Source organism: Calliphora vicina, chromosome 3, assembly GCF_958450345.1.
Source record: "Calliphora vicina chromosome 3, idCalVici1.1, whole genome shotgun sequence".
In the NCBI taxonomy this organism is placed as follows: Eukaryota; Metazoa; Arthropoda; class Insecta; order Diptera; family Calliphoridae; genus Calliphora; species Calliphora vicina.
Genome location: NC_088782.1, coordinates 70,998,385 through 71,014,514, shown reverse-complemented (window position 1 = coordinate 71,014,514; position 16,130 = coordinate 70,998,385).

Genomic DNA, 16,130 nt, shown 5'->3' with positions numbered 1-16,130 from the left:
ATTATAGAGCCTCTATTACACCGGGAGAATGGCGGTTTTTGGCCAAGAAGATCGTTTGCAGATCACATTAACACCATCCGCATCATAATCGATCCGTCATTTGTATATGCTATTTGTCGACTTTGAACGTGCCTTTGACACCACACACAGAGTCTGTATTACAGACCTGCCATATGGGCGCCCCTTAGGAGCCATGGCAAGATTGTTGACCTAATGCGCGAGCTATATAATGGGCCTGAATCTAAAGTGAGGTTCGATGGAAACGAGAGTAGTTCATTCGAACACACCGCAGGTGTTAGACAAGGTTGCTTTTTATCTCCCACATTATTCCTTATACTGCTAGATGGAGTAATGGAACAGACAAACATCGACTAATGCACAACTTTTGTACATGGCCAAATGTGTACCGATTGAGATAGAAATTAAACGTCGAAAGTGGTCTTGGATTGGCTATATTCTACGTAGATCACCGCCTGTCTGATCGCCCACGAAACACTTGGGTGAGGAAGGTAGGAAGAGAAGTAGAAAGCTGCAACAAATTGTGGATCGAAGTCAAAGCTGGCTACAGCTTTGATTTATTTCATTTATAATCACTTATATAAATAAAAGGAAATATATACAGGCAAATCCCGGTATAACGAACGATATGTTGTCAGGCCCATTCGTTAAATTGAAAAATTCGTTATATCGAGATGTTTTTTTGTTATTAATTTTCGACAACTTTTTCTATATTGGAATTTAACTAAACGTATGTCGTTTTGATCCCTAGGTTGGATGAGCGGTGTGACATTAGGAGGCATGAATATCGTCCAAATTGGTATATTTTTAGTAGTTTTTACTAATTTTTCTTCTGGAGGATGGCTTGTTGCATTATCCATGATTAATAAAGCCTTCACTGAAAGGGATTTCGATTCTGAAAATGATTCAACCTGCTGAAAATTAAACTCAGGGACAAACATTTAAAATAACAGATTTTGAAGATTCCAGATTCCACTTAATTTATGTAAACATAATTTACAGGAAACACTTAGTCACGATAAAATGTTTGTTTTTATTTTCTTCAAAATAAATGTTGATAATTTTGTTATTCCATATTTCATTTATTCATCCAAATTTTTAGTTTTTCTTTCAATGAAATTCTTCTACGGTTTCCCATACTTAATTCACGTGAATTATAACCTGTTTCACAATATCGAATGAAAGATTTCGTTCCCATTCTAAGCGAAAGAAAGCTGATTTTGGATTCCCTAACTACATGTTTATGTGAATCAGTTTTCTTTCGCTTAGAATGCGAACGAAATCTTTCATTCGATATTGTGAAAACAAGCAATTAAAACAACTATAGAAAAAATGGCAGCACCTATTAATAAAGAGAGTAACCATTGAAAACGGTAATGTAAAGACTTATTTTCTTATTTTCACATTCTTTACTACTTTTGTTATTTATACTTTCTGTTCGTTATATTGAGCGTACAATTTTCGAAATATTCGATATATAAGGTTGTCAATTTTAAAAATGTGGTCGTTTGTTTGATTTTGTTTGTTTTCTCTCATCATTCGTTATATCGAGCATACAATTTTTGAAACGTTCGTTATATAAGGTAGTCAATGTAACTAATTTGACCGTGCGTTAAATCGGATTTTCGTTAAAGTGAGATTCGTTATACCGGGATTTGCCTGTATATACATCAGCGAATGTAGCTCTTAGAGTGTCATTCTCAAATGAATATCAATAACCTCTTCCATGGTCTGCAATAGGAAAAATGCAAGACTAAAATTTACATCTAGACCTTCACGTGGGCATGTAAGTCCATCTATGCTGTATTAATAAAATGTCACCCATGACATGGTGATAATATAAGAACTCTGTATAAATAGTTGCATTAATCCTTAAAATAGTTCACCACTTGTGCCGTCATTTCTCAAATTCCACTTTTATATGTAGTAAGTAAGTAAGTACGTCTACAGTAATTTATTTAAATTCAAAAAATCCCAAAAAATTATTCGCATTTCATGGTAAAATTTATGTTTTCCTACAACTTATTAAATCAACAAAAACATTTATTTTTGGTAAAAATTATCTGTTTTCCTAACAATTCAAATACTCTCTTAAACACAAACGTATGTATATACGAATAGGAAAATTGTTGAGTATTATTCTACAAACGCAAAAAGCAACAGCAATAAACCAATTTATTGTTCCGCTTACTGTGCCAAATGGCATAATCAACAAATTTGTGTTACGAGTTTAAAAACAAAAACAGAAAAATATTTCAAATGGCCACCAACTGTGTTCAGCAATGCCACAGTGTAATTGTGGTACGATTCTGAAAATTTGAATGCAAAATAAACTGCCTTCAACTATTTTCGTTCGCTACTAATGCTGATAGTATTAGAACTGCTTCTATTGATACTGTTTACTGCTGCTGCTGCTGGTGGACTAAATAAATAAGACAACAAAACAAACACAATGATCACAAATCGTATTCAATTGCTGCTGTCCATACTAGTATTTAGCAGAAGAAATATATATAAAATGGAAAGTGGCGTGTGCTGGAAAAGCCTGCCAGGCGGCCAGGCAATCATCACACAATAAAATAGTCACACCTTTTCTTTTGTTTGGCTCGGGTTGTGTCAACAAAGCTGATGATGAAATTAGTGTTAGAAAAAATATTGTTTTTATTGCCACAATGGCATTTAAGCGATAGGAGAAAATTGTTATTGAAGTACATTAAAATATATAGCGCTAATACTGGACGTATGTATGCATATGTACATCATTTGGAAATTCAAAATTATATTATAAATGTTAAACAAAAGCATATAATTAGGAACTCTACGTATTATGTATCCAAAGTCTCAAACAATGAAATAAGAATCTTATTTTGTTTTAGCAATTATTTAAATTCCGAAGAAATACCTTAAAAATTTTGACTGTTACACTATGCAACAAATGAAGACTTTTGGAAAAACACAAAATCATGACAGTATAGGTTCGATTCTACTACCAAAGGGTAGTAAACCCCCAAAGTTTCTGAAAATCAGTGGGGCCTCTAAAAAAGGTGTCATCAGTTTTTGGTTAACAGCCAATTCTGACTTTCTGATACGGCTTAACTTTATATGGCAATAATATAGATAAAAATTTGTTAATATTGTTAGTGAAAAATTAGGAGACCCTGGAAGTTATTCTAAAAAAGTAAAAAAAAAAATTGTCTTCCTGTATTTTTTCATCAAAAGCGCACGAAAAAGCTATTTTTTGGAAAAAAAATTAACAAAATTTATTTGGCGGACTCTTAGCTATATTATTGCCATATAAAGTTAAGCCGTATCACAAAGTCTGAATTGGCTGTTAACCAAAAACTGATGACACTTTTTTTACAGGCCCCACTGATTTTCAGAAACTTTGGGGACCCATAAAAAAAATCGGTCACCAAACTGAGTATAGGGTTTTACTACCCTTTGTTAGTAGAGTCGAACCTATGCAGTCATGATCGTGTGTTTTTTTCACTGTTGCACAGTATTATTAACAACATGACTGCCGTTTAAAATTATTTTTTAAAAACTGTCACTATAACTTTAAGTTAACACATAACCAGACTTTGTGTTAAGGGGGCGTAAATTGCATAAATTTTAATTCTGTAAATTTATAATGAAACAGAAATCTTTGGAACAATTATGTTGATTATTTTGGATAACATTTCGATACAAAGTTCTGTTCTGTTACACAACATTTATGTTTATGTTATTGCCCATTCAGACCGATCCAAATTAAGTAATTTTGTGATTTCGTCAAAAATCAATTCGATATTAATTAATTTCATATATATTTTGATAACATCCAAATTATGTTATGTTGCTTAATTTAGCGAAATTAACTTGATAGTGCAACTACTCCATATTTAACATGATGAAAATAAATACAGTAACCACTATCATTTACCCGTTTCTAATCGGTAGCCAACCTTGACAAACGAATCTCTTCTAAATACCAGGATTGCCTTGGTTAATATGCTTCAAGTTGTTATAGTAGATCAATATCCTAGAATCCTTATTATTTCTAAATTCCGATGCTTTATTCGGACCAGAGAATTTGAATAATCAATTAAGTGAGGGTCACATCATTTCATTAATCCAGGATTCTTCGACCCTTTCAGAAAAGTAATGGTGGTTATATACCCTTCAAATCCTCTGGATTCTGAATGAAAAAGGTGTAACATATCTATACTGATTTCGTGGCTTTGCCTGGCATTGGCCAATTATGTGAAATAAATTTGTGAAACTAATTAACGTTCTGCATTATTTTACAGAAACATGTAGATTTATTTATATTAATGAAAATTACAGTAAATTTTTTTTTGGAAATTAACCCTTTATCTCCTTTGGGTCAAAATTACAAATTTTTCAGTTTTTGTAAAAATGTTCCTACTAAATAATTACTTTGCAATTGAATGCAAAAGAATCGAAATGTATACGAAATTGTAGTTGTAATGGGTATAAATGACAAAAATTGGTTAAAAAATGTCAAAGTTATTAAAAATCACCCAGACCATTAACCATTAATCTCAGGCCACTTGAACATAAAATTTAGGAAAAAAAATAATTTTTTTAAAAAAATCTCCAAAATTCATTTATGATCCGAATGAGCTGAAATTTTAAATCTTAATAGTATCTACAAAAAATACGCTTACATGTGTATGTGTATATCTATTATTTGAAGAGATATTCAGGCTTATTGATTAATTTTTGTTTAATATTGCTCGATGTTTTTATGGTTTTTCAGATATAGGGGGCCTATAGAGGGTCGAAATTTATTTTTAAAATATCAGCTATATTGGCGATAATTCTAAATCAAATAAAAACAACTTGCTGATAGTTATCTCGTCCATATATAATGTTATACGCATCCAAAGTCGATCACTGTAGATGAGTGTTCGAAAGGAGCTATCCTTTTATAAATATATACATAAATATTACTGCAAGAAGTTACAATTCTAAAAACAAACCAATGAAAATAAAAGGTACGGAATAATTATTATTTAGCTGGCGAAATATTAGAAGAAGCGCAATTAATAATCAAAATATTAACTTAGATTAAAGTGGAGTTGAATGTGATGGAGAATGTGATTTTGAAACTGTCGTCGAAAGTGATATTGAAGATGACATTTATAATGATTACATTGAAATAGGTGAAGGCCATGATCTTAAAAAAATATATACATATAGTGATGTTATTAACCAAACAAAATATTTAATAAATCGAATGATAAACACAAATATTGCAAACTAACGTTTTGTTGCAAGAAAAACATGGAGTTTGTCTTATACATGATTTTGAACATATTTTTCTAACATCCCAGCAGTTCTAGGAGACAGTACCGAACTAGTGATTTTACCCATCATTTAGGGTGGGAGCTAGTTACTTCAATAGCCACGTGACTAGCTATTTTAACACGGGCATGTCCTAGGCAGGGGGTCAATTGTATCTTTTTGATTACAATGGGACTGTCTAATAGCTGGTCCAAAGTAGGCAACGCATTGGATTCACATACTGGTTACATAGCGTCAGTTACCTTGCTAGCTTTGTAACTGGTTACTTGATCAGCTACTTGACTAGATATTGACCCTTTTGATTACAATGTGACTATCGGATAGCTGATCGAAAGTAGTCAACGCTTCTGGTGGGTAAAATAAAGTGCAGTACAAAAAAAAGTTTGAAGTGACTTCACCATAGGTTACTAACAGACTATTGACTTCATGCTATGGTACATGCGATATCAGTATACTTAAGCAAAAATAAAAATAAACTGTATGAGAATTATATTAACACAGTTTGTAAAAAACCAGTTTGTACGAATTACTCACAAAACGATTAAAGTGACTACACTATAGATTACTTAGAGACACTTAAGTGACAATTGTCTTCACGCTAGATTACTTGGGATGCATAAAGTAACCAATTGTCTTCTCTCTGCACTACAAAGTGCACACACGTGTCAAATGACCAAAATATATAAAATGGAGTCAGCCAAGAGATATGACATTTGTGGCAATTACTGTCTTTAAGGGATACATTGACTACTTGCTTAACTGCTGGGATGGTAATGAACTGTATGCGTATTTGTAAATGCGTCATCATTCACTCTCTGAATTCAAATTAGCCACGTTCACTGACAATGATATTAAACTTTGGACAGATTCTCTTTATTGTGTAATTCCCCAAGACCACTTTATTAAGCAAAGATTCGGCAACGTTGATATAGCTTGATGTATAATACAATTTGTTATAAATAATTTAGAAATAGTGAATAATTCATTTACTAAAGAGTAAGTTACTCAATTTAAAACCCGAATTAATGAACGACATAAAAAAGTTCTTAATACATTTATATTGTATTTGAATTCAGGATCATGTCCAAGTAGCTCAAATTTTTTAAAACATAGCTCCAAAACGGAAACTAAAGGGTTTGCTAGTCAATTGTTTTGTAGATTGTTCTGGAGGGAATCTGATCAGAATATTTCTGATGAAAATTTAATGATGGACTTTATTTTCGAATGTTTTTCTTTAACAATAAAATATTAAAAAATCGACAACAAAACTTCATTCTTTACTTTTTTAAAAAAATTTAAATTATTCGAATAATTCGATTAATTCGATTAATTTTAAACGTGTGATCGAATTATTCGAACAAGTCAAAATCTCTTATTTGTTTTATTCGAACAAGAGAAAAACCGAATAATTCGAATACCCTAGACAGTAGACACTTTTCTAAAAATTTGGCATGAAATATATGAAAAATCTTAAAAATTTTTCAAAGGATGCAAGGTTTGTGGAACTTCTGAGGAATAATTGAAGGCTTTTTGTATAAGTATTTGATATTGTTGAAAATCCTAGGACTTGAGGATTGATAATTTAGTTAAATTAAATAATTTTATAAACTTTTGGGACGTGGTGATTTTAAGGAAAATATAAAGAAAATTATAAAATTTGAATTAATATAAAATTTTAACGGTTAAGATATCATAAAATAATTTGAAACTAATATACCCCCGATTGTTCTTAAATCAACGACATTATAATTTTTGACAGTTTTTATTTTTAAATACTTGGATGCGTATATTTTTTTATATGTACGAGATTAATGTTAGCAAGTTGTTTTTTTTTTTATTTAGAATTTTATCGCCAATATAGCTGATATTTTAAAAATAAATTTCGACCCTCTGTAGGCCCACCATATCTAAAAGACCATAAAAAGATCGAGCAAAATTAAAAAGAAATAATCATTAAACCTGAATATCTCTTCAACTAATAGAGACAACCTACACATGCGAGGTATTTTATTTATTAGATCTTTCCGAGGTCTATTTATATTTAAAATTTCAGCTCATTCGGATAATAAATGGAATTTTGGCGATTTTTTTAAAAAAATTTGAGACCCGAGGTGACCACATTTGAGGGGTTACGCACTAGCCCCTACTAGCTCTAGGAAGCTGAACAAAAGCAAATCAACTCGAAAACACCTCAACTCCAACCGTTTGCAATTTTTAACAATAATTCTAATAGTTTCCGAGATATCGAATTAAAAAAAACTTTTCTAAACCACTGTGCTTCGTAGGATACCGCTAACCTATTCGCAAAAAATTTAATTTTTTTAACGGCTGTTTCAAATCTCCATTTTCAAATTTTTAAAAATTTTGTTAAACAAACTTCAGAATTTTGTGATCATCACATTGGGATATATCAACAATATAATAAGGAATACAATTTGAATAAAGTATGACAATACCTCCTATGAAAATATATTTAAAAAAAATAGTAGAATATTTTGGAAAAATATCAATTATTTTGGAAGTTGTCTCACATTTTTGTTGTCAAACATTTCTGATCAACAATAATATTTGGGAAAATTTCGTCAGTGCTTTATAGTTTGATAAGGACCCAGATTATATATTTTGGTTCTACGAAAAATATTTCTATATGTAACAAACGGAATGACAAACTCAATACACCCCCCATTTTGTTGGTGCTGTCTATAAAAATTATTAGAAATAGTAGGGCTTGTCACAGAAAATTTTATTTATGGTTGTGTTCAATAAAATTAACACGTTTTAAAATTAAAATTTCCAATTTCAAAATCGGTAGATCCAAGGTTAAAAATCTGTTTTTTTCTGTGCTCTTTTTAATATATTAAAATTTTTCTAATGAAATTTCAAAAATGAGACAAATCATAGGTTTGAGCTTCTTCACCCGAATTATACAATTAAGTTTATATGTACATTTAGTACATTTATACTTATTTCAGTTTCTGTTACAGTTTTTATTTGTTACAACTATAAATGTCAATTGATCACACATATTTTATTCGAAATTAAAATGTTCGGTTGTATATTTGTTCTCTGTGTCAAAAAAAATCGTAAAAAGATCAAATGTTGAAATCTTTAAAGATTTCTGTTTACATTTCTCTATTTAATAACATATGTTTCGTCTTAAGGGTCAGCAAATGCAGTGTAGATCTTGCGGTTGATATGTATTAATCGACACAGACCACTAAGGCAAAACATGCCAATGTGATTAATTTACCAGCAGAGTAGAACAAACTTTATTTGAAATGATCTTCCCTTCCTTAACAATCAGTCGGGGCTAGATAGTTGCTGGAAAGACATCCTAAGAAAACAAATTCAATGTGCAGATTAGTATCTAAACCGCCTGAAACCTCTTCACAAAAATCACTCCCTCATTTTCAATTAATGCTGAACAGTCACCGAAGAACACTTTCTGATTCACGTTCATGTTCATTATCTAGTGCCTCCGACCACTTCAACTGCCACAGCAGGATTGGCGCTCATCTGGTAAAATTAAATAAAATTCTTTACTCGAGTTCATACCACCCTCGATGTAAAACGATAAATCTCTTGTTCCTGTTGAGTTCTGGATTATTCTTTTATTTGTTGCCCGTTCGCGCGTTAGTTGCATGTGTAAGTGTAGGTGTATTATGGCCACAAAGGCCAGATACTTTGACGCTTTGGATGCATTTCTGGCGTTCACCCTGTCTACTGTGATGATCTGTTTACAATTGTAGTGGTTTGTTGGCATTTAACGATCCAACCTCATGCATGCTCCATGCTGCAAGTTGTTTGCTGTATATTTTTAGGCCGTGCATGGTGTATTTAACTTTAAGTATTCATTTAATATGTTTAAATTCCCATAAACTCTATGGGAGATGTCTCATTTTAGGTGGATTTTAAAAGTTTATTGGCGCCAACTAAATGAAGTTTCCATTACAAAGTAAACAAGTGAAAAATTTGTTGGCAAACAATAATTATGTGAAGTATAAACAACTGAAAATTTTAAAAACAGATTTAAATCATTTTAATCATGTGCGAAAGATTGTCTGCCACGTTGTCTATTCAAGAACATTTAATTTAACGAAATAAATTGAAGAGAGAAGTGATTCAGAAGCTATCGAAGCAATCAGCAATTTCAAGAAAAAAAATTAGTGAAATTTCGAGGAGTGCGGCCGGTTTCTAGCACCTTTTGTAAAATCTGATAATGTTAAATAGTGGGGCCACTAATTTAATTTTCTGAAAGCTTATTACTGCTGTGCAGTGTAAGCAGTATTGCACCATTCAATATTTAATTTGCCAATAAAATTTAAACTCAATTCTGATTAATGTCCGAAAGTATAAATCATGATTTCTCTGAATCCAAACAAGATATACTTGCATGTTGTTCTATATTTATCTATGTAACTATTTGTGAGTAGATTCACATGTACATACGTATCGAAATACAATGTATAGTCCCAGCAATTCCAAATAGGCAATGTGTCCCTTATAGGTAGTAATTGCCACTAATGCTCAGACACAGATGGCTGACTCCAATTTATATATTTAGGGTCATTTGTATTTCAGAGAGTAATCAATTGGTTACTTTATACATCACAGGTATTCTATCGTGAAGTTAGTTGCCAGTTTTGTGTCTCTATTTAATCTAGAATGTAGTAACTTTAAGCGTTTATTGTATACTGAGTTGATATAATTCATATAGTTTATTTTTGTTTAACCCTCCGACGGTTGAGTCATCCGTTGCCCTTATAAGGAGGGAATTAGGGAATTTTATATGAAAACGCATTTTTTAAACATTTTTTTGTTTTGATTTATTATTATTTACTAATTATACATGTATAATGAATGTTTGAAACAAATTTTCTTTTATATATAACATTATTAATTTTTTATGAGTTTTATATGAAAAAAACCCAAAAAACTATTGTTGAAATTTCAGTACAAGGTCCCAGCGGACCCTTCTCACACGTTCCCGTACTAAACACATTTAAATCTCAATAGAAACTAAACTATTGGTCGGATCGCTTTTTCTAGATAAAAAAGATAAAATTTCCTTTGAATACATGTGGGGGACAATCAAGGAGTAATTTCAGGGACCTTCTCACCCGCCGGAGGGTTAAATGTATATTCTTACATTCCAGATAGTCTACAGTGAAGTTAATTGTCACTCTAGTGTCCCTAAGTAATCTAGAGTGTAGTCTAGATTGTAGTCACTTTATTTTGTACTGCACTTTAGAAACTATGTAGTTATGTATATTTTACCCACCAGAAGTAATCTATTAGAAATTAGTCGGAGGAAGGTTTGTTTATATGCAATCGCTTAACATGTTAAAATGACTAGTTATGTAACTAATCAAGTAACCAGTTATGTAGCTAGTCTCTATGAAACCGGTATGTGAATCCAATGCATTGACTTCTTTGAACAAGCTGACAGTCACTTTGTAATCTATGTAGGGTCAATTCACCCATGATTTGAGCATGCAGATGTTAAAATAATTAGTCACGTCGCTATATATTGTTATGTTTTTACCTTTTAAAAACTGTGGTTTATATCCTTTAAATAAACCGGATACTTTTGATTGCAAATAAAAGCAGTTTAGTAGTTTAAAATTTGTAACAACTCTTTATTTAAATTTATACAACTAAATAGTCACGCAGTTTTGATACACGATTATAAATTCGGAGAAATACACACACTTTATTGAGTATAAGTATACACTGGTAATGCAGTTGATGTCTTTACTTAACGATGCTTCAAATTAGACTGACTGTTTTGTGTTCTCACGGCCAATTTATATACACTGCATTACCATCTAGAAAGCTCTATTTCTACAATGATCTTCAAACTAGAATATTCGAATTCTAGAGCTTTCGATGTTAATCATTAATCATTTAGTGTTGCCGTACTTACAGACAATGCTCAACTCAAAGCTTTTATTCAATGTTGTGTGTTCCCACAGATATGTTAAAGTTTAAGAAGCACTGCTGTAACTAGAGATGCTAATCGGGACTGATTTTTAAAAATCCCGGTGTTCGGGATTTGGTAAAGAATCCCGAAATCCCGACCCGGGGTTTCGGTATTTTCGGGAAATCTAAAATCCTAAGAAAGAAACGTACATAATTATATCTTTACAATTGAAAGTCAATTTTTTATTTAGCAATTCTTTTTTATTAGACACTAAAAAGCATAAAATACTTGCATGAGTATGTACATTAGGCCGGGTCGATTTGTATGGACGATCAAAATGTATAAAATCGTATAGCAGAAACGCAATCTACGCAAAATTCTATGAAATTATCCCCAAGAAACCATAGGTCTAAAATCAAATCCTATCTTGCGCATTTCGTATTTTATCCAATAAAAAAACTATTAAAAAAAATATATATACTGAAATATCATTGGATAAAAGACGAAATGCGATAGGATTTGATTTGATTTTAGACCTCTGGTTTCTTCTTAGAATTTTCCGTAGAATGCTTTTCTGCTATACGATTGTTCGTAAAAAAAATCGACATACTGGTGAAAAACCGTACTTTAGTATAAAAAGTGTTTATTTTAAATAGCTTCTTAAGAATACTATTGCATCTATGGTTTCATCTGCCATTCTGGAACGAATTTTGTTTTCGACATATGCTGCTGCCGAAAAACATCTTTCACATTGGCAAACCCGTTTGCAAATACTTATAACAAATCTGCAAGTATTTTCCTCTTGTTCCTTCAGAAATAAAATGATGTATTTCTTTTGCAAGTTGAAAATCTACATTATAATTTGGTTTCGTTATTGTTATTTGGGGTTTTTACATTTATTAATAAAATCTTTTAGCCTTTTAGCAATCGAAATATTTTCATTTTGTTCGAGCTCCTCATCTGAGATAAAATTAATTTCATTTGAAGAGGATTTAAATTGAGTTTTGTTAGATAACTTACAAAAAAAGTTGAAGAATTGATTTTCTAGAGCCCCACTCAAGGAAAACCAAAAATACCGTTTTCCTTTATTAACTATATTGTAGCAGGAGTTGAGCTTAACAACTTTGCTGAACATCACTTTGCGATATTCGGGCATGTAGAATGTCAAAATGAATGAAAAAGTCACACAAAAATGACAACTTCCCCTATTTATTTATGAAAAACGGGATTTGGAAAATCCCGAAATCCCCGGGATTTAAAATTAAAAAATCCCGGGCTTCGGGATTTATAAAACCCCGGGATTTTCGGGAACGGGATTCCCCGTTTAGCATCTCTAGCTGTAACATTATGAAACTTTAAACTAGCCGTTAAAATCGTTATATTTAAATTCAAGTACAACTTCATAACAATATGTAACTATTAAGGTAGGGTCACACATGACAAATATTTGACGAAAAATACGTAACCACTAAATAAAATACATTTGAATTCTTTTATTCATTTCAAAAACTTATTTTACTTAGGATGATTCAAACAAAAAAAAAATTGTTTTATTTTATTTGATTCTGTTTGATCTTACAAAACACTTGTAAGAGTAAACACGTCAAACAAATGTGTGCTAAAAAAGTGTTTACGCTTTTTTGAGCAAATATTTGGCATGTGTGACCCTACCTTTAGTCACCCAAAATTATAGGTAAAATTACTTTTTCGGGACAGTCATCCAGAACTGTTGGGCTTAGTGTGGTATTTTTTGTTATTGTCCAAATGTATCTTATCACTTGCATTGGAAAGATTGAATGATTTTCCTAGTTCTGTTTGTTTTATACGAATACATACATACATAATAGTCGTACAACATGTTCATGTTCATATATCAAATTGATTGTTTATTTACAAATCGTTCAAATGAAAATGTATCTGTACTTTTCAACAACCATTTTCTACCACATCAAACTAACACCTAATCAAAAATCATCATAAAAATCAAACAAATTTCCCAATAAAAGTCATAAAATTACGTTAAAACAATTATTTTGTTTCTAATCCTGCTCTCCATCGCTTTTTTATTCGCTCTCCCTACTGCTCTTTTTTGTAAACGCAAGAACATTTTATAAATTCCAATTAAAACAAATGAAACGGAAATTAAGAACATTTTTGAAATTATTTAAATATTTGTGAATAATTCAGTGAAAGAGGGGGAGAGTGGGAAATTAATTGATTGTATTAAATAATACTTAAATTTAACACAATTACAGTGTGGTAGTAAAATTTATGAAAAATGGGGAATCAACAATTGATTGGCATTATTTGTATTTATTCTCCTCATAGAGTAAGTTAAAATCATAAAATCCACACTCCTTGTATTAGTCAAATTACTTAAGAGTTTAAATATTTAAACGTGGGATTATTTGAGAGGTTCTTAACTAGGAAGGACAGGTTTCCAATATCGAATTGTATAAAATTGTTAAAACTTTTTTTGTGACCAACTCATGAAACGGAGGTCTACTTCTTGAGACCTTGTTGTACATGTAGGCATTATCGAACATAGAGATAAAATGTCTGCTGACAGATTTGTAGTAGAATGTGTTGTGTGCTATAATTGACAAACTTGCAGTCAGTTATCAGTTTATTGTCATTCGTTCGTCCATAAAGTGTATTATATATTCTTGATCGTTATAGATATCGGACTCAATATAGATATGTCCAAAATTTTTTTCAGATTTTTTGGAAGTGGCCAAAAATTGGGTTTGTCGGCCATTTTTAGAGTTTTATTTATAACTTTGCCAAGATCCACGATTTTCATTACTTATGAGGACACATTTTAAAAGAAAAATGCCCGAGGTTTATTTTTGTGTGCAAAAATTTTTAGTTTTTGTAATGAATTGGCTCATTAAGGTGCCCTACATTACAATTTTTCGATATTTTTCCATAATTTTTGTAAATTAGGCCTTATAACTTTTAAAATTTTTATGAAAATGAAAAAAACTAAAAATGCAGTTTGAAAGATCAATTAATTCTTAATAATTTAGAGACAACAATTTTTGAATTTACGTTTACCGTTCCTGAGTTATATAAAGCAAACTAAAACTTTTGTATACACAAAATAATTTTTATACCCTACAACATTGCGACTTGTAGTTTGATAACACTATGTCAAACTACAAGTCGCAATTTCAAAGATAAAATTTGATACAAGCTTTTCTATTGCCAATTGGACGAAGCACATTAAATTTGGTTGGAATCAGTCCATTATTTCTACTAGCTCCCATACGATTGCCCTAGCTAAAAATAGATAATATTTCATAAATAAAATTCGTATTCAGAGTGTATGTTGAAATCAACTTTCCGAAGCCTCCCAATAACGTAAATACACCGAGAAAATAGGGGGATAATTCACGCATTCGTTATGAAAACAAATTTCCAACGCTTTTTAGCATTCGCTCGCTATGGAAACTTGGTTTAGAAACTTATTTTGGAAATAATTTGTTATCTTGGGAACTATTGCAGATATTGTTACGAAATTTCACATGGTTTGAGCTGAGGTGTTTTCGAGTTGATTTAAGTTTGTTCAGCTTCCTAGTGCTAATGGCAGTGCGCAGCCCCTCAAAGTTGGTCACCTCGGGTCTCAAATTTTTTTAAAAAAAATAGCCAAAAATCCATTTATGATCCGAATTAGCTGAAACATTATTTAATTTTACTAAAATATTAATCCTCAAGTCCTAAGATATTTATAAAATTTTGGGACGTCAATTATAATATGGTGATTTTCCACGAATAAAAATAAAAAATTTTAATTAATGTAAAATTTTAACAATTAAAGAAATCATAACAAAATTTTAAACTAATATGGACTCAAATGTCCTTAAATCAATGACAATAGAATTTTTTACATTTTTTATTTTAAAATACCGAAATTCCTAAAACGGGGAAAATGTGTACCCAAAACTGAGTTTTTTTTTAGAAAAGTGTCTACTGTGACGTTATTTACCGTGTGATAGTACAAAAACTTAGTAAGTATTTAATAAACATATGGGGTTATACAAATGTGGAGCTTTTTCGTGGATCGATGCTTTGCCTTTTTAGAATTTTTTACTCAAACCGAATTTTGATTGGATAGGTCTGGGGGTAATATGTCCGCTTAAGTGAGCCAAATTTTTCTTAAAACGCTTTTGCATTAAGTTATCTTTCCGGATCATATACAAATGCTATATAGTCCCGAAGAAAATTTTTTTCTACAGAAGAAAAAATATATGGGCTTTTATAGGAAAAAATTTGGATGCGTATAACTTTTTATAGGGAAGAGATAATTGTTAGAAAGTTGGTTTTATTTTATCGCCAATATAGCTGATATTTTAAAAATAAATTTCGACCCTCCGTAGGCCCTCCATATCTAAAAAACCATAAAGAGATCGAGCAAAATTAAAAAAATGAAATCAATAAACCTGAGTATCTCTTCAACTAATAGAAATAACCTACACTTGTTAGCATGTTTTTTTGTAGATATTTTCAAGGGCTACTTCGGATCATAAATGAATTTTTGGCGTTCTAATTTGAGACCCGAGGCGACTAACTTTGAGGGGCCACGTACAGGCCCCCATTAGCGGTAGAAATCTGAAAAAACGTAGATCAACTCGAAAACACCTCAGCTCAAACCACGTGAAATTCCGTAACAATATCTGCAATATTTCCAAAGATACTGAATTATTTCCAAAAAAAAAAAGTTTCTAAGCTACTGTGCAATACTTATAAATTTATATTTCTAATTTTATTCGATATCGAATAAGATATTCGCACGTTCGAATAAGTATTTGCTCCTATACGAAAGCGAGAATTGTAGCCAATGGAATGAATCGCTTAAGTTCACAGATTTGTTCAGTTC